At 37.6% G+C, this 20,826-nt stretch overlaps 1 protein-coding gene across 1 annotated transcript in view; it reads left to right on the plus strand.

The window, feature by feature from the left end:
- Positions 1-1,658: 1,658 nt before the first annotated feature.
- The window catches only part of LOC129727956 (protein expanded), a 97,072-nt gene continuing 77,904 nt past the window's right edge, over positions 1,659-20,826 (plus strand). Inside the window, exon 1 of the mRNA XM_055686274.1 lies at positions 1,659-2,729. The gene's annotated coding sequence lies outside the window, so the exon portion shown is untranslated. The remainder of the gene's footprint in view (positions 2,730-20,826) is intronic.

A 20,826-nucleotide genomic window follows, 5' to 3' on the forward strand; every position in this document is an offset into this window, starting at 1 on the left:
AATTAAAGCTGCCTGAATACATTTTTCAAAAAGATGTTTTTATGGTGAACAACATTGCCGAAGACATGAACACTGTGGAAACAACTGTTAAGGAGTTATGATGTTTTGTCGCGCCAGCGGACCAATTTGCCCCACTGTGCGGCGTAGTCAAATTCCATCAGAATTAATATGTTGTATCGACACCTGGATCAAGCAAATAAATGCAGAACATAATTCTTGACGTATGTTGTCAAACGTATGTTTGGCCCCTTAGGTATTTTTTTATGATAGGGGCCATCCACATACCACGTGGACAGATTTTTAGCGATTTTGACCCCCCCCCTCCCCCTCCGTGGACAACTGCCCATATAAATTTTAAAAAAAATTGTATGGACCGTGGACATTACCCAACCCCCCCCCCCCCCCCAAAGCTGTCCACGTGGTATGTGGATGGCCCCATACCGATAATTGAATATTGTTTAATAACTTGTATTTCGGTGCTTAGCGGTAAAAAAAGCAAACTTCTCTTTATCTCGTGTACCTAGAGAGGAATTGCATACAGAAACGTTGTTCTGAAAAATCAACATTTCATGTACCTAATCAGTTCTCTCTATTCACTTCAGGAAACCGATTGAAAAACATTACTTTTTTTTCTCATATATAAAAATACATTACTTGTTTTGCAACAAAAATATATAGTCATTTTTAATTCAGTGAAAGATGAGTAGGGTTGTAACATCTTGCCTGTTGCCAAGGTATTAAGCAGGAACACTAATTTTGCTATAAAACTAAACCAATCCACCTAGAAGGGAGAAGTAAGCTTCTCCAGCATTGCTAGAAAATCGAAGAACAAGTTTTATAGGCTTTCTTCTGTACTGCTGAGATATATTCTATCCTGTCGGTGAACCATTCCTTACTTTTGCAGTTAACTCGGAATGATAAACGATCTTTTCACAGGAAACATTCTTTGATACCTTAAAGTGATACCCTGTGGTATCAAATGATCGTATTTTCTTCCTCTCTCTCTCTTTCTTTTTGTATCTCCCATTGGAAATTGCTTTACTGCGCGCTTCGCCAGGTAGAGTTGAAAATGGAATCGTTGTACGCACCATTCATGCAAGCGCTCTTCTGGTGTGAGAGTCTGGTAACTTTTCTGTCCACACGTGAGGAAGAAGGAATACAGCACGAAACCGACTATCGAGCATGTTGCTACTTTTGGTCGGTTTTTGCTCTGCCTTGCGCTGGAATGTTTGAAAATGCATGTTGCTAGCGCTTGTACAGTGCAAGGCCAATTTTAGTACGGTAGAGATGGAGTGGTTGGGCCAATCGTTGGTTTTATCTCTTTCTCACAGTTGCAACGTCATTCAATAGCATTTTCTTATCAAACAAGGTGAGAAATTTGTTCCCGCACTGTACTTATCTCTCCGAGTGGCCATGCAAGTTCCAAAGCAATATCACAACCTCAAACAGCTCAGCGCGGCTTGCCATTTGCGCTACTCCAGTACGTACTACTAAGTTGTAGTCTCCAGCGGTGTGCTTCTCTCACACTAGTTGAGCGGTGTATTCATAATAATCTCACGAACATTGGGGATTGCAACGGCCATTGGTAGTAGTGTGAACGTGGTTTTAGTTGGTGCAAAGCATATTTTTTTCTTTCTGTGCTTTCAGTTTGCAGGAGAAACTTGTTTAGGCTGCAGTGTTGAGCCGGACAGTCCCCGTGCGGACAGCTAACCCGTGTGTGATTTTGTGTGTTTCAATGGTGGCTCCTCCGCCCCTTACTATTGGTGTTATTTTCGGAGAGCTTCTGGACAGCTACCCTGTGACGGAACTTGAGTGAGAGGAAGGAGCAAAGCCATTCCACCTAGTCCTCCCTCCCCTCAAGGTGCAACGAATGTGACTTGCAATTGCAGTGCAATCACGTTGCATTATTTTGTCTAGCGAAGCGCGATTTCAATATCCAGAGTGTAGCACACCGCTGACTTTTGAGGGACAATTTTGGGGCTGACTAGTGTTGAAAGAGTAACTTCAGTGTGTGGAACCCCTGCAAGAGTGAGATGTCCAAACATTTCAGCGAAATTTCACAAATCGACTCGAATAGTGTGAAATGTATAACAATACACATATAAATATTTATGAATTTCAAAGTTAAGCAGAAGAAAATTTGCATATTTGTTTTCGAATCGTAAAACTGATATGCCAGTGTTTATATTGAGAATTAAATAACGGCAAGGAAAGAAGTTGATTTTTTTTTAAATATTACTCTAAGATCCAATGCTTCAAGTGACCCTAATAACAATAATTCTTTGAAGCAATACAGGAATAAACATAGGCGATCGAAGAGAAAGAGTGCAATGAGAGAAGTAATGATAATGCATGTATCTCGTTGGGGGCGATAAAACATGCTACTAACCAGGCGATGATTTGCAGTTGATTGAACGAAACGTGTGAAAACATCAAACCACCCTGCAAGTACATACAGTTCAGTGTCGTTCATACCGAACACGGAGAAGTTGCAAAAGTAAAAGGAAAAATCGAAGAAAACACACATAGATAGAGTTGGTTACCAAACTCGTCAGTCTAGTTGATACAAAACATCAAATCCGTGAAAAGTAACCATCCGTATTAAAGTGCGTGTAAATACAAAAAAAAAAATCGCCCAATTGTAAATACGACATTTTCAAACTTTGTGGATTAACTTGTTAATAAGCAGTGATTTTAACATGAAAAAATCGAACCAATCCAAAACCATGGTAAGTAAATCCGATATCAGGGCTATACTAAGCTTAACGCACACCCTACACCTCGAAATGCCCGCAAGGAATCCAGTGAATGCCAATTATTATTGATAGAGGGTCAAACTGTAGGCCACAGCCATCGGTTTGTCTGCTGTCGAAGCCTGTTCGCTGTACTTGGGGATTAGAGGTATTCACAAAACAGTATTATCAACTTTCAATTTGAATACTTGAATGTATTTAAATCCACCGCCAGTGTGAGTTCCATCGCGGTCCTCCAGAGTGCTCCATCTCGCTTGCTTTGCTGCAGTTAAAGCGGAACAGAAAAAAAATACACGCAGGTACACGAACACAACGAACATCGCAAAGGTTGTAGCTGTGGCTGAGGAATTTCTTGTCGCTGATAGTTTCATAATACGGCATTCCACGAACGGGTGACCCAAAAGCCACTCTCCCTCAGTGATTCTCCACTGATTAAGTTGAACGCGCGTTGCGCGTGTTGCGCTCTCTAGCACTAGCCGAGTCGATCCAACAAGCCGCAAATGATGCATCGACGCACTTCGCTAGTACATAGCAGTAAGACCCAGGCTTGGTGGTGACTCAACTGAGGAAAGTAAATTTAATGGTTTTGCCCAAAAAATACCATTCCGTTGAATTTGAGACCAGTTTCAGCTTTTTCCTGTTACTAAACTGCCTTCGCTGAGCTTAGATTAGAGTGGAATAGGTGGAAGCTTCATAAATTAGAATTAATATAATAAATTAGAACTAAGAAGACATTCATAAAAGGTTTGGTTATATTACTGTTGAATTTATTGGGAAACATTGTTAAATACAAAATCATTCTTACTTAGCGAAATTTCATGGTTAGTCCAACAGCGTTCATACCCTGCACTTCTATGTGGTATTCAAGAGAGAATACATAGATCACGACTTTGTCGTGATTCTGCGAAACTATTTTGATGTCAGTCTTTGAGCATTCATCTAGTATCTGGTAAGCAGTAAAAACTTTACCCAATTGATAGTTTTTATAGCACTCATATTTTCCACCAGGTGTTGTTAACAATTTTACACCGGAAAACACTGGAATATTTTTCACAAATACCGGTACTTAAGAGTCACGGGTCTACTGGAACTTTGTACACCTTTATTTTATCACTAATAAGTGCCGTGATCGTGACTAATTTCTGCAAAAAATCAGTCGAAGCGGGCTGAAACTTGCCTCGAAAGTGTGGCGCGTCATGCTCAACTTTATGTGTCAAACTGTGGACCAGTGTTGTCAGCACTGTCAATAGCAGCGACCGCGAGCATTTTGAGCAAATAAATTAATTTGAAATTGGATTACGACTGCATTTGATGAATCGTACTTTAAAGCAAACATGGAACATGAATTCCAATAATTTTTCGGTCCATTTGTGTTAAAGCACAGCCTGATGCTTTGACAGGAAATCGGATATTCAAAAGCATTGGAATTAAATTCAGACTTGAGGATTATTTGTTCATCCTCCTCCATATTTATTGGCAATTCGAACGTGGAGCGATGTGTGGAGCTACCGAAGAATTGTCTGCTTGTCCTAACTAACGCATAACTAACGCGTCCTGAGTAAGAATTCACTGGATACCTATAATTCGGTGACGGAATCGTAAGAGGAATCGTTTCTGCGATGCGGTATTTGAATCGCATATGGAAAACCTCATTGATTCCTCAATAATCCAAATGTAGGAATCTTGAGATTTCATTTTGAAAAATCTTTCGGATTCGCATTCACGCATAGCTTACGATCAGTTTTGTACTAAAAATAGGATATATCTAGTGAAACATTTCAAAAGGTCCTATCTGCTTTGATCGATATTTTGATCTATCACTTTCATTCAATCGCCACAACTTAATAAACACCTATTATGAGACGATATTTGAACAAGTTGATGGCGGAGAGATCATTCTAGCCTTTTGAATGAAAACCACGCTTTGGAGAGTTACTGAAGCTGAACCATTACCAAAATGAAAAGACGCTCCGGAAAAACGATGAAAGCAGATAGGACCTTTTGAATTGTTTATTTAGATATGATTTATGAAAAAATGATAATTATTGTCAAATAGATTTCCTACTGAGCGTCTTAGTAGAATGGAATTGAATATTGACAATAGGTTATGTTTCCTGTTAATTCTACTACAAAGAGATCGTATACCGTCTGCACGTCCGTTATCGTGGTTCTAAACGTTGCGGTTTTGAAATTTCATCGTAAAACTTCGATGTTACAGAGTATATTAATACATAAAATGTTATCATGAACTACATATAGGGGAAAAGGTGTTCGTATTGCAATATATTCTGCATTGTAAGAAAATCAAGATTGAGTTTTGACTAAGTTACGGTCCCCATAGAAATTTTTACGCGCTGCATTATCTGTAAAAAGCAGTGCCTGCCATCGGATAACTTTTGTCTGCAAAGCAACAGTGTATGTATAGTGCTTTGCAAATAAAGCTTCATCCATTTAATATTCGGCCGCACAAAATGAGACATACCTTCGTCAAAAAAAAAATACGTAGAAAAAATCTTGAGATAACATTTTTTAGCAAATTCATTGTCCTTTATTATACATAAAAAAATATTCGTCTGAGTTTCGGAGGAATTCACGCACTTTTCGTTTTATACCGCCCATCATCTTCTACACAGTGGAATTGTCAACTCGATCCGACATTTTCTTCCACCATCTATGTAAATCAGCTGTTTTTTTCTCGTTCTACCACTTTTCATCAACTTGCCCTTGATTATCGCTCAATATTTTTCAATTGGGTTGACAGCTTGGCCACAGCTGTAGATTCCCTGCCACACCATCAGCCCCTGAGCGAATTGGTCAGCAGGTCCTGGGAGGTGCGCGAAATCTATTTTTACATCGTCCATTAAAATGCAACCGTCGAATTTGTTCATGACTTTCTCATACAGCATCCTGGCGCGGCGTTTTGCAACGAAATTCTGCTTCAGGGTCCTGTTGGGGTGCTAACGGCGTGGAACGACCGCAGGCCTTCACGCCGAAAGGACCGTTCGATTCGAACAGTGTTGTAGGGTGCCGATAGCTTCTTAGCCCAGTGTGCGTCCGAACTGCTCTGCAGGCTTTCAATCGTAGCTGCTTGTGAATCGTTCCACTTCTGCGGTTGCTGTGATCAGCGCGATCCAGCGTTGGAGTTCGATTGAATCGTTTCAGCACGCTGGGGAACTTGAGGAACTTTGTAATTTTTGCACCTGACCACATTAGTTTTTTTAACGTGAGTGTGGAAGATTTTCTTTTTTTTCGATTCCGTTAGTTTCGACCGCATCAGATTATTTTCTAGAAACCGAAAGTCACCATTTCGGAATTCAGCATGGCATCTGGAGTTTCCGGTTTCTGTGCATCATCCCGATTCTAGAAATACTCATATTGAATGGCATTTGACCTTGTTTTATTTGATTGTTTTTATGGTCACTAGAATCTGTAGTAAAATCTGTTCCCGGAAGAGAATCTCGAGGGTATATCACCAAAATAAACCAAACAAATGGCCTGTGGAAGTTATTTTATAAACTTTGAAACAATAATCGTAAAATTTTGTTTAAATACTCATAGAATTCCTCAGTTTCGGAACCGGATTTTCTGGAAAAACAGAGAGAAAGAGAGTTCTTTCGGGGCACTGCTGACTTCACAGTAGTAAGTTACTGAATCTTTTGGTGCTAAGACTATCGAAATCAGATGAAAATTGTGAAAGTTACAAAAATTTGAAGTTAGGTTAAAGGGACGGGTATCTTTTCGAACTAAATTTTTTATTTTGAACAACGGCTTTTTCCCGTTAACACGCAAGTTCATTAAGCAGACAGTATGTGAAGTAATAAGAGCGAAAAATAAGCGAACTGGAAATGTGATACAGATTTGGAAAAATATACCGCATCCCGACGGGACATGAACCCGAAATCTCCCCGGGTATCGTATCCAAAATATTCTTATGACACGATACTCATTCAAGAATCCTCGTCCCATAGACCAGGTAGTTTTGTGGATTCTTTTTTCAGGATTCTTTATCGAGAACTACCATGATTCCGATGTGAAAAGTCCTACAGAATCTATGCGAAACTAATGTGTTCGTCCGGGTGTTTCCGATTCTGAGAATCCTATAGAGTAAAATCTTCCGAATCCGACGGATTCTCGTTACACGATTCTCTTCCAAAAATCCTGCTCGCATAGACAGGGCAGTCTTGTGGATTCTTTTTTACAGTTTATCAACCAGTGGTTTCTCGCAGCAGAAATCCAAGGATCTTGACGAAGTTGAGCCCTGTTCACTATCCCGAAAACACATACCGTGAAATCAGCGAGAGCGGTAAAAGTGTTTGGCTGCAACTACCTCATAGTGATTCTGACCCGACAGACCAAATAATAAACTTTTAATTTTACCGATGCTGCAGAAACCATAGTCCACGAATAAAAAAATACTTACTGATAGCTTACTTCTTGAAAACAAGAAAACAAATTGCTGCCAACGACGTTGTCAGGATTACCCAGATTCTTCACTACCAGGAGAGCGTTTACTAAAGCAGTTCGAAGAAAAATATAAAGAGCAGATAACACAATCTCATCACTGGAATGTTCAGAAATTGTCGTTTTGTAATTTCTCATAGTGAAAACGAAAATAGTCCAATTTTTATTATTATTATCAAAAGTGGGAACGGAGTCCAGATGTAATGATCATAACAATATCTGTGAAGTGTTCTGCAAAGACTGATTCCTGGCATGATCAGTGATGCCAAGCCCATTTTCTATTTAAACAGAGTTTTAATGAGCCAACTTATATATCTTGCCCAATACCTATCCACTCCAATCAAATCGTAGAGATTTTCGCTATACTCGCCAATCACGAAATCCAATTAGCTTCTTTCCAATTCACGGAGACGTTCATCTACGACGGCATTCGTTCGGGTTAACCAATAAATCCATATGTCGTATGTAGTGAAAAAACAGACCAAGAAGAAAAGAAGAATTGAACTGATTCTGGCGACCCGAACGTGGACCAGACAAACAAGATTACGGGGATCGAAATCAGAGCAGGTAGAGAACAGTTTGTTTCAAGCGATTACACTGCGCAATTTTAAAAAATTAATAAATCATTATCGAACTAACTCTGACATGATTACCCGCGACTGTTCATGACTGTATCTTCAGATAAATGGTTAATTGCGATTCGATTTCTATGTTTTGGAATCAATGGAATGTGTAGCCATTTTCAGAGAAGCAATATTTCTATTTAGCTTTCAAATGAGAATCACATTTCCGAGTATTAGAGCACACAATTATTCACACCCAATTCACCAAAACGGCAAACAGTAACAGCACCGTGTGTTTCAGTACATATTATGCAATTCTGTTCACCTAGTCGACGATTTCCTGCCGGTCAAGGTGTGCGCTATAGTCGCCTACATGCGCTGAGCTTGTCGGACAGGTATTGTTGTCTTCATTATGAATGTTAATCATTGTTACAACAGTGCTGGCCGTTGTTGAAAACATATTCAATAAAGGAAAGTACCGATTTGCAGTGAATTTGGCGTGAAGCGTATACAATCGTAGAAAAAAAACTAACGAAAGACCAAAAAAGCTCACTTCGCCCCCTTTTGGGGTCTTTGATGTGATACATATTCAACGACGCGCGTGATTCAGCTTCAGTTTTCTGCGGCACACGAAGCTGGAAGACGATACGAAATATCTTCCAGCCTCTCCCTGCGCACGTCTGCAAGCCTAGGCTTCAGCGCAACGCTCACGTCACCGAATCGTGAGTTGAATTTTCGAATTTTTCGCGTTCGAGATCATGTTCCCTCAGTGCTGAAAATTGATGTACACAAGAACATGAATTAAGGTAATAACGAAAAGTGCAAGCACTGCTCAGTAAAACTGGAACTGAAACTAGAACCTGTCAGACTGGTCTTTTTTCCCTTCTCGTACTGCAACTGCAAACCAGCGGCAAGGCAATGGTTTCGATCGTCGAAGGGCGCTCGTCTCGTCTCAGCAGCCCACAGTAGGCACCGACTTCCGCTAGCGCCCAATCGGAGTTTCGCTGCATCGATCTTCACTTCCATATAAAGTATCCCGACCATGTGGTATCATCGGCTCGGCTCCAAGGGCTACTGGTTGTGCACCGTTTTTGTTTTTTTGTTTCGTGCAATGTGCATTGCAGTGCCGCAGAATGGATCGAACCGAAAGGCCTACGCAGAACCAGGTCTTAATGCGGTTTGTCCGAAGGCTGGCATTGTGTGTGCGCAATGGCATGCCTGGTATGGTGGAATTCCTATGCCACATAATTTTGCTCTCGTTCAACGAACGCTGCTGAGGCTTCGGCACGGTCTGGCTGTTGGCTAGTAAACGATGATAGGCCCCGGTCATGTAACGCAGGCATTTTTGCAGTGGTGCAGAGCTGCTGCAGTGTTGTGTGGCTCCTCGGAGTCGATAACGGGTATCGATCGGCGGACAATCAGTAATCTTCACGCCTTTGAATGGGTCACGTACTGGTTCACCATCGTTGGCGATTCTTCACCTGATCGGACCGGGTTCGAGTTGCTGATGCGAAAATATGCTTTGGAGATGTGTTTCATCGAATTTTTAGATGAAGATTGAAAACAATCAGCGATCGAGGTTTCCGATTGTACTAAGAAAACTGGCAGGATGCCATCAAAAAAATCAAAAAGCCATCAGATCAGGCGATAATATTAATATAGTTGAAGATCAATATCGTTAGATTCTGGAGTGAATCTGAGAAACCCGTTTCCGGTACGGTCAAATTTATTCGGTTTAATTTGAATTATTGAACCTTGCAAAAAAAAGTTCAGTTCTGGATGAAGAGTATTTATGTCTGTTTCTCTTTTTTTTAAACGTTCATTTCGATAAAAAAAAACTTTCACTGACCCCTTAGCTGTGCGTCTGGAACGTTGTCGCAAAGGAGAGTTTAGAACGATTTCAGCCATTTGTTTCTTAACTTATTCGATTGAAGTGTAACAATTATACTTCAAATTTTGCACGATGAAACTGTTCAATATAGTAGATGTAGATGAGTAATAAGAATAGAAGTTAATTTTTTGAGGTAAAAAGGAATGCATTGAGGTCAGAAAGTTTCATCGAGATTGTTCAAGTATTAGGGTAACGGGGGCATTTTGACCAGCCGAACTGATCGCATAATGCAGCGGTTCTCAACCTGGGGTACGCGTACCCCTGGGGGTACTCGAAAGCTTTCAGGGGGTACGCGAAAGAAAAATCAGTAATCAGGCGGACAAAGAAATTTTTCTTTATAATACTTCATTTATTGTTCAATCTTGCTCTTAAAACATGACTGTAGCAATCAAACCTTAGCTCAATTTGGAACCTGAACTAGACTACCACAACATGCTCTACCACTATTTGCTCCCACTTTGCGAGAACATTCCAAGCCACGGGGTACAATCGATATGAAAAATATCGCCAAGGGGTACGCGGACAAGAAATGGTTGAGAACCGCTGGCATAATGTATTAAAAACAAACACAATTACTCAACATAAATACATACTCTATACAGGTCGGACTCGATTATCGAACATCAAAAAATTTTTCATTCCGGATAATCGAGTTTTCCGGATAATCGAATCACACAAAAATTACTAAAATTAATTAATTAAAAAACGCGATTAACGAGCATAAAATAAATATTTCTTTTCTTTATTTACTTGTATGATGCAGTGGCGTAACCAGAAGTTATTTCTGAGGCAAAAAGAGGTAAAATCTTGAGAAGCAAAAAAAAAATTGGACATTGATTATTTTCACTAAATTCGAACATGTCCCAAACCAAACCAAATGCCAGGAGAGATGGCAAAGACAAAATTTCGTAATAAAAATTGAAAACGGACACCAAAAAAATTAAATTCCGGATAATCGAGTCTAAAATTCCGGATAATCGAATTCCGGATAATCGAGTCCGACCTGTAACACCATTTTTAAGAGCTAAGTCTATTTTAACATACCTCGTTCAAAAATGCAATATATTGAAAAATATCCTATAAATATCAAAATTTCTACGAAGTATTAAAACATATTTTGGTCCACCACAATTTTTATTTGGCCCACCTCTATATTTAGAGCCGTGTATGGAAATATTTCGGACTAATTATATTTAAGATCATCATCGGTATTTTTAGAGTAGAAATAGTAGGTTTGAGAAGGAAATCCTTCTACTGTGAATTTTTGTAAATTTTAGGCATCTAAAAATGAAAAGATTGGGTTTGAATGCGGTTTGACAGGCATTCTCAGCAAACTGCATATCGTTGTATGTGATAAATTAAGGAGTAATTACCTGTAAATTGTCACAAGCTGCTTCTTGTTTAGCGCTCAATGACCGAATGGCTGTTAAAACTTGGCATGGCCAAAATATGTTCGCTTTAGAAAAAGACAAACAGATTTCGGCCATGCCTTAAACTACTATTTTAACTTTTTCCAACTTGTTAGAGTATACAAACTGTTTCTATTATATTTTATTGATGTAACTACAACAACGTATTGTTTCTAAAACATACATATTTGTTACAATTGCTTCCGGACGTTGACTTGTATATTACCACTTCCTCTTGACTTTAGGTTGACTCAGCCATGACTTAGAATATGTATGAACTAATTCCAAAATAACGCTAACTAGAGTCAGTTTTTGCCGAAAATTATAGTGTAGTATGATTCTAAGGTGTGTTATTTCAATAATGCATGCATAGTTTTCTTATATTCATTGAATTTTTCAGCTAAAATGCGTAAAATGTTAACGGTTGGGCCAAAACATGCAAGTGGGCCAAAATACCCCCGTTACCCTACTATAGGCAACCGACCATTCACTCGATCAATAGTGGGTGCCTGGTTTTCTACATGGTACGTATAGTAATTACTACAATAGTTCTGATTAATGGACGCAGTAGTCTAGTTCCACTACAAAAAAAAATAGTAAAAAAGTTTAAAGAAATGATCCATCTTCGAACACAATTTGCCCTTACAATTGCTTTCATGCCTTGTTTGGAAGCAGTGATAATGGAATCAACTATACTGGGATTGCAGAATATTTTTCCGTAAAATGCTTCTATGTTTTAAAATCAATGAAACATCATGCAGGAATACTTTTTGCGCAAAATATTTGCTTCAAAGTTGAAATTATTGGTGATATGCGAAGGCCTGTTTTGTATCCTGATAGGAACCGCATTGTTTCATAATCGGGACAGCTTTCTTCTGAGACTTGCACTTTGCCTGTGCTTGATTTGATATAATGATGAATTTCACGTAGGTATTTACGATTCATGGACAAGTTTTTGTTAGAAAAACTGTTCTTTTTTTAGAGCGACCAGTATTGAATGTTAAAAATAGTTTTAGACAAATAAATTGGCTATCTAACAAAAATACTTGAATTCAAAAGGATCTGAAATAAAATGGCTGTTCCGCTTATGATACATATTTTGTTCCGATCATGATACAAGTTCTATGATCAGTAAAAATGATATATTTGAATGAATTCAAGTCGGATTGGCTATAAATTATTGTTTCTGAAAACTAAACAGATAGATTGTTCCGATAAACATAATTTGTTTATGATTTCTTGCGATATCAATGGTGAAATTGTACATGAAAATTTACGTTCCATAAAAATAGCTTAAATTGTTCCGATCATGATACATTACCTTATGTGAGCTTTTCCAAGCATTCCTATGCAACAGTCGTGTATTACGATAGTATATGATTAGTACAGAGGAAGTGACGAACGATATCAAGGACCAGACACCAACACTTATTACTCTTACTAAATCTAACAAGTAAACAAATTAAAATTTACCTGTACCGTCGACCGATTTCGAGGAAAAAAAATATATAAAATAAATTTTGCGAATCAAGCGTAGCGGCACATACGATCAGCCAAAACCATGAAATTGATTGGCAAAGTGCAAAACTGGTAAAACCAGTGCGGAAGGTGTCATTGTTAAATGCCTGGGAGTCGATGTTTATCGCCAATGCTGAAAAACCTTTGATGAATGAGGATGATGCACCGATAATATCGCCTCTCTTCAACCTGAAAAGGCAGAGAGCGTAGGTCGCCATTTCTCTTCAGACATTTGGTTAGCCGTAAGAAAATAGGGTAATCGCTCCATTATTCATCTCAACAGCTTGGTGCACCTATATTCATCTTATTTCTTTCATTTGTCCAATTTACCGTCAAATTTCTACAAATTTTTGAAAGTAAATCTATTTGCTTCTCGATTTTCTCAAGTGGCTGAAAGTTTAACGTTGAAAATATGGTTAAATTTGACGATAAATTGATCAAAAAGGCGTGATGAGAGGAATATAGGTACTGAGATGAATATAGGAGCAGTTACCCTATAGTAATCAGTTGGACATCGGGCCTCGTCCTGAATGATGAGCAGAATCTTGCTCGAAACCGGTCGACGGTACAGGTAAATTTTAATTTGTTTACTTGTTAGATTTAGTAAGAGTAATAAGTGTTGGTGTCTGGTCCTTGATATCGTTCGTCATATTAAGTTCTTACGGTAGCACGAAACAAGTTTGAAGTACAGAGGAAGTGTTTAGTAGATATTCCAGAGAATAACAAAATCTATGAGGCAGGAGCAGCGATTTTTCAGATTTTCATGATTTTTTCACAAATGGAGAAAACAAAATTTATCTTCAAAATCTGTGTTAAATTCCTTATTTTAAGGCACTTTAATCACATAAATAGAATCCATTAACATTTCGAGACCAGTATTATAGCTCTGCTCGCCAAGTTATTTTTTTCGCAGGTTGCTTTTTGCAATAACTCATAAATGGTACAAGATATTGACCTAACTCTTATCACGTGCTCCGTTTGAGAACAAAGGACATATATCAGTTTTCTAAAAATATTACAATTTTTAGTCTATATACTGAAAATTTATAATATTACATTTTGGCCACTCCTTATCATAGTCATTCTAAGTTCAAACATTTTGGGACGATTTTCTCCGTTATTTTTTCAACTCAGTTTAGTCTTTTTTATGCGTTTCCATACAAATTTGAAACGTATCCCCCGCGTACAAAAACCCGACTGCTGTAGCCGTTTGTTTCTAACTTAAACTCTTGATTCGGGTGGAATCGCTTGCCAGTAGGTCTCATTGTTGATCGGGGAAACAGGAAATAATCACCTGGCGATCAGAATGAGCGAGAGTGTTTCCTGATGCATAGTACTTTTGACGGAAAATTACGTTAGTCCGTCTCTCTCCGAAATTATCGGGAAATGACACAAACTTGCCGGTGACTATTGTGACACATCAATAGCACTTTTTAGCGTCCTAAAATTATGCAACTTAAAATAATGTTATTATTCTGAAACTCGCCAAATTTTTAAACGTTGCTAATATGGATAGATAGAGTAATTTTTTAGACAATATCGTTCTCAAAAAACAATCAATATCACCCACGCTGTTTAACAGCTTCCAATAGATAATTTCGGGGCGCTAAAAATTGCCATTGGTGGTGTGGCAATATTTAATTATTTATTTATTTATTTTAAGACCCTTTAACTCTGTGTCATTCGGGTCTTGGTGTAGCAATAGTTACCCCCGACAAGTCAGTTTATTTTTTGATTCTTGCGAATTAATTATGACGCGGGATGATTCTCGATTTTCTTATTATTTCTGGCTGCATTTCTTTTCGCTTAGTTATCAAATCGTTTTCCCGAGTTGTGTCGTTGCCTGGTGGTTTAGTCTATGGCGGCATCCATAAATTACGTAACGCTCATAGGAAGGAGGGCGGGGGTATCTTTGAGCGTTACGATTTGTTACATAGGGGAGAGGGTTACGTAACAAAAAATCTCTTAGAGACTTTCCAAAAACTAGCATTTTCATTAAGTAAATTATTCTCGAGCGTAACGTAATTTTCTACAAGGGGGGGGGTCTGAAAACTGGATTGTTTGCATAACGTAATTTATGGATGTTGCATATGACTAAAAGGTCCATACATAATTCGAACTAGCTCGATAACCAAAATATGGTCACATTTATTGAGAAAAAAATCTACTTCAATGACTTTTACCGCCACTTTTTTTAATCGATTGGTCTCCGATGCCATCTTAACGATAAGCTTGTTTTTTTTTCATCACCTATGTCAAATAAAACACAGCACAAATACAATTTAATGTTTAACGGCGCCAATTATATTTGGTGACTTACTTTCTAAACTATCTTAAAAACTAAGAGCAAGTTTTTTTATCCTCACTGCTGACTACGAGCTGACGATATGCTTGTTGATGGTTGACGAAAAACTAATATACTTCGCGCAAAACGTTCGTCTGTAATCTACAAACAGTGTGCAGCGCAATCCATGCCTTTTTTCATATTTTTTATTCCATCGCTTACGCGGCACCGCCCACTGTTTCCAAAGCTGCAAAAACGTGATCGAAATTATTTTGACCCACGAACATTGATTTTAGAGCCGTAACGTCTTCAGCAAAGTTGTTCCATTACTTATTCTCCATCTTATAGAAGTTGCAATTCAGCGATTAATCCACTCAACAGTGAGAAGCGAATTTTACTTTTCTCATTTTGGAATACGAAAATCCACTTTGTTCAGCAAAGTTGTAGTAAATTTTAAAAGAAACAACTTTGTGGAAGACACAATATTTCTATCTATCTATTTAAATGGACTTTTGTGGAGTTTTATATAGATTACTACTAAAAATCTTTTTTTGCTTTTTAACTTTTCATAGTGATTTTCTACAATTTTTGAATGTTCTACAAAATCTCAAATTATCTCATGTATATTATAGCTTTTTGACGATTTTCACTAGAATAATGCGCTAATTGACACTAATTACTCTTAACTCAAAAAATAATGATTTTGGAGTCATAGTGTCTTCAGTACAGTTTTTCTATTAATTATTCTCCATTTTGTAGAAGTTAGAATTTTGCGATTGATCTACCTAAAAGTGAGAAATTAGTTTTGTTTTTCTCATTTTTGCATATAAAAATCCACTTTGCTAAGTAAAGTTTTAGCACATTTTGTAAGAAACAACATTGTCGAAGACACTATACTTGTATCTGCTAATTTAAATGAACTATTGTGTTGTTTTCTCTAAAATAACCCCTAAAATCACTTTTTAAATATAACTTTTTATAATGATTCTCTGAAATGTTTCAATGTTCTACAATGTTGTTAACTATCAAAAAACACACAAATTCACCGAAGAAAGTTTATTTTTATCTCTTAAGTTTATTTAGTTATTAAAGATTTTTATTCAAATAATGCACTTATTTATTAACAAATATCTGCACAGGAGACAGCGGGAGACAAATACCTTTATCTGGATTGAATGACGTTTTACTTATACTTAAATATAGAAAAAGTTTAGTCTGCAGATATTTGCAAATTTTAATGATATCTGGTAGTGAAATAGTGCATTGTTTCAATAAAAATCGTCAATAACCGATGAAATATGAGAAATAAAAATAAACTTTCTTCAAGGAAATTGCTTGTTTTGTGATAGCAAACAACAATGCAGAGCATTGAAAAATTGTATAAAATCACTACTAAATGTTATATTGAAAAAATGGATTTTTAGTGGTAATCTGTAGAAAACTCCACAAAGGTCCATTTAAAAAGCAGATAGAAGTATGATACCTTTGACAAAGTTGTTTTTTATAAAATGTGCAACAACTTTGCCGAATAAAGTGAATTTTTATATGCAAGAATGAAAAAAGTAAAATTCGCTTCTCACTGTTGATTGGATTAGTCACAAAATTGCAACTTCTATAAAATGGAAAATAATTAATGGATCAACTTTCCTGAAGGCACTATGGCTCTTACATCTATTTTTTGGGTCAAAATAGTTTCGATCACGTTTTTGCAGCTTTGGAAACAGTGGGCACCGTCTAGTTCTAGCGATGATCCTCTTTGTAGGTATAAACATGAGTCACATTTTCTGGATTTGTAAAATGGCCGAATACCACAAAATATCGAAACTGAATAATGCGCAGATGCTAGAAATATACTCTACGTGCCACTTTGAAATCCAAGATGGCGACTTCCGGTTTCTGGAAAATAGCCAAAAGTGTCCAGATATTACCCAATATGGGTAATTCCGAAATCGTAATAATGCACAGCAGACAGAACTCGATCCCAGACCCGGTGGCATCGGGCTCGTTTCCTTAAGGGGTTATATACCTTTTTAGTTTTCAAAAAACCGGAAAAAATTTTTACATTATTTTCAAATACAACATCTTGAGAACATTTCCACAAATTTTCATAAAGATCTGAGCAATAGGAAGAAAGTTAGAGTGATTTACAACGCGCCTCGCCACGGCCGCATAAGCTAAACTTGAAACTTTACACGCGATTATTTCGGAATAGTTTTTTCCGGAAAATGACTTCGCCGTGATCCTTATTGCGGGAAAACTACTGAACCGGTTTCCTTCATCTTTTTTTTTTTTATTTTCGTTATAAAATTCGCCGGTCCTCGAACGATCGCTTTTTGAAACATACAGTTACATTTTGCCGCAAAAAAATTTTCAATGCAATTTTTTGCGCTCAAAACGTGCATTTTTTGGGAAAAACGTTCCCGTTTGCACTGAAAACAAAATACTCATAAAAGCGATCGTTCAAGGACCCGGCACACTTCTAAACTAATGAAATAATATGAGTTTTTTGATTTCGGTTGATCCGCTTAGTCTCTATCAGGATCACCGCAAGCCTCTTCAAAAAAATAGCGTTTCGGGGAAACGGCCATTACTCCAGTAATAATTGGTATATCTCAAAATCGAACGTATTTTCTTGTTGTTGATAAACTGTACTTCCAGAAAAACACCACTTTGATGCAATGAAAATGGTGCTATGCACTTAAAAATAAATTCAAACTTCCCTCATTTTTCTCGACCAAAAAGGTATATAACCCCTTAAGCCGCCATTGAAGACAGTGGCGCTAGTTTCATTTATGTTTTTTAGACTGTTTTTTTTAGACTGCAGTGTGAGCGTGACGTAGGCTTGTGTTGTACAGAGTTATTTGCTTGATTCAATTTATTTAATTAAGAAACAGCTTAATTATTTATAGAGTCGGAAAACTTTTATTAAAATATTTCATACACACAGTGAAAGCACAAAAGTATAAAGCAAAAATAAACTTTAATCTCTAGTGAAAAAATTAGATTTGTAAGGTTTTAAAAGCGACAGTAATATGCTATCACGTTACACATACGTTGAGATGTTAGCCGTTAAAACATGGTGCGATTCTGCTTGCAAGAAACTTCACCTTTCGCTATCGGCATGAGTTGACGTTGTCTACATTCTGTAATAATTAACCACATGTTTTTGTTGTTTTATTTCATCAAAAAAAGCACTCAATGTTATACACAATAAATATATAACCCGTTAAATAACACATAACCACACTACCGCTGAAGTTCGACACACAATACCGTTTGCACAGTATGAACATTGCTTTTTTCGTGTTTCGATGAATCAGCTGTCAATTTACTTGTAAAATTGATCCAGTGATTCAGCTAATGCTGGCTGCACTTGTTATGGCGACTACTGGTTTCTGGGAAACAGTCAAAAAGGCCGAATACCACCGAATATTACTCACAGAATAAGGATGATGCACAAAGGCCAGAAATTTACACCACAAACCACTTCGGAATCCTTGATAACGACTCCTGGTTTTGCGAAACAGCCGAAAATGATCAATTTCGTATCAATTTTCGTAATTTTGATGATGCATTTAAGCCAAGAATGGACCCTGGACACCGTTTTAAATTCAAACTATGTAACATCCGGAGTCTGGAAAACAGTTAAAAATGACTGAATACCACCCAATATGAGTATTTCCGAAATTAGGATGATGTAAGAAAGCCGAAGGCGAGGTTGTTCTCATTCTGACAAAACCAATCATTTCAAACCATTTGTGCATTGTGTTTTAGCATTTCCAATATTCGATTAACTATGCATTTGCAGACTATAAAAAATCTTAAGGTTAAACATTGGATATACAATGCTTTTTCGATTTTATCTCTGTAAAAAAAATCACCGTGAATTTTTCGAAGCAGCGAATTTTTGAATAAAATGATGCACTTTCATAGTTCAATGGAATATAAGTTCAAGATACAAACGAATAAACGAAAAAACAGGTAGTTATTTTGGAACCGCTTGATTTCATAATTTTTAAATCGACGTTCCTAGAGCATCAAACTGTAAGGCTATTTGAGCTATTATTAGATCTTCTTTCTCAACCACTTGAATTGTTGCTCTAAAGCCATTGAAATACGTTTTTCACGGTTCATTTTTCACAAAATTATGACACAAATAAATTGTAACAGGTATGACACTTGGTTGTTGTGCTATCCAGGAAATTGATCAAATGAATTGAGTTCATAAAAATAAACATATGAAACCACACAAGCAAGGACACGAAGCACAAGTAAAAATTATGTTTCAACTACACTTTCTACAGCTGAAAGTACGTTATTCTTGTTTTAGAATCTTGTTTAAGAAGCGTGATAAAAACGAAAAAAAAGCATGAAAAAATCGAGCGTGAATTTGGCGAGTAGTGATAAAAACGACTGTTGATAAAATCGAAAAAGTAAAATCTAAGTAACTAAAATCATTTAGACACGATACGATAGATACGATTCTGTTTTCATTGTGCGATCAATTTCACCCAAACTTACGGCCCAGCTAAGAATGCTTTCAATTCCAACTCAGACTTCGTCGCATGCAGCAATAAAATTTCCATTGTAAGTACTCTGCAGTTCGAAGCTTGCTCTTCACAGAGACTGAAAGATAGAACGCGCACTATTCTGCGGTGAGACATCTCAGACTCCCCGGTGAAAGGTGCTTGAATTTACGCTTGTTCACCGAAGAATGAATGTTTTCAAACGATTCTTTGGATTTCTTATAGCGATACGTGGTTCTTATGACATGGCCGTATAGCCATCAGAAAGTACCTCTGAACATTCTTGCCCTGCTTAGGACCGAATGGGTTGGGATGATGGGTGAAGATGGGTGAAGATGGGTGAAGATGGGTGAAGAATGTGTATAGAAAGCAGATCTAGAGATACTCGCGACTTTAGACAAAAGAGAGAACATTACAGCACCAGAGTGAAAAGACCCACAGAGAGATATCAGCAGCAGCACACGATGGGGTACAAAGCATCGCATTTGCTTCTTTCTTGACTTCATTGTTGCATTGCACCATTCAGCTCAGCTTGGTGGAACGCTTTTTCCAAAGAATATGAGAAGCGGAAGAGTAGCTTAAACCACACGAACCAACGGCTATAGAGAAGTCATACTAAAACCAACTGTAATGGTAATGAACTTGAGTAAGTTAATAATCTTTTCATGCTCTTTTTATGGTTCCCTCCATTTGTGTTTGCACGGCAGCAATAGCAGTGCTGTCCGAGAACCGCTGCTGCAGCTATCATAACGTAAGACCCTACGTGGTTACCCGCTTGCGTTTTGCACTTCCCTCCCGCCGCCCGTCACTTCTCTAGTGGTTGTAGATTTATTTACACACATGATTCAAGTCTATACCATTATTCGTGGATAGAAAGTGAATTTAACGCTAGGAGAGCGCAATAGTGTTACTCTTGGAAGCTTCCCATCGCCCCGACCCTCCTTACAGCATCCGTGGGATGGCGGTCCAGTAGGCTGTAAAACTGTGACTATAAGTGGTGGAGAATGTTGTTTGCGGCAGAAAAAGCCATGCGTATGTTTCGCGAATTGGATCGGAGTGTACTTTCATTGCTCAAGGGTTACGCTTGGAAACGTTAACGGTATGGTACTGCAAAAGTGGTTACTTTTTGTCACCTATAGTCATAGTAGGCAATATCAAACGTCAATGTGTGTATTCGGTTCTTTTTTGTTCATGTGTAATGTAAAAGATCACGTCAAAATTGTATAAAACTAATATGGTCAAAACATAAATTAATTAATATAAAATTTATTTCACCAAACGAAAATTCTGCGCGCGGCTATTAGACAAACCAATCTGTGCGATATTGTAGCCTATGCGAAAACTATTGAAACGTAAGCCTCATTTTCTTGCAGTTGTAGTTTCCATTGAACCTAGTACCTTTCACGAAAACTCATTTAACT

The sequence above is a fragment of the Wyeomyia smithii genome, chromosome 3, assembly GCF_029784165.1.
Source record: "Wyeomyia smithii strain HCP4-BCI-WySm-NY-G18 chromosome 3, ASM2978416v1, whole genome shotgun sequence".
Taxonomy (NCBI): domain Eukaryota; kingdom Metazoa; phylum Arthropoda; class Insecta; order Diptera; family Culicidae; genus Wyeomyia; species Wyeomyia smithii.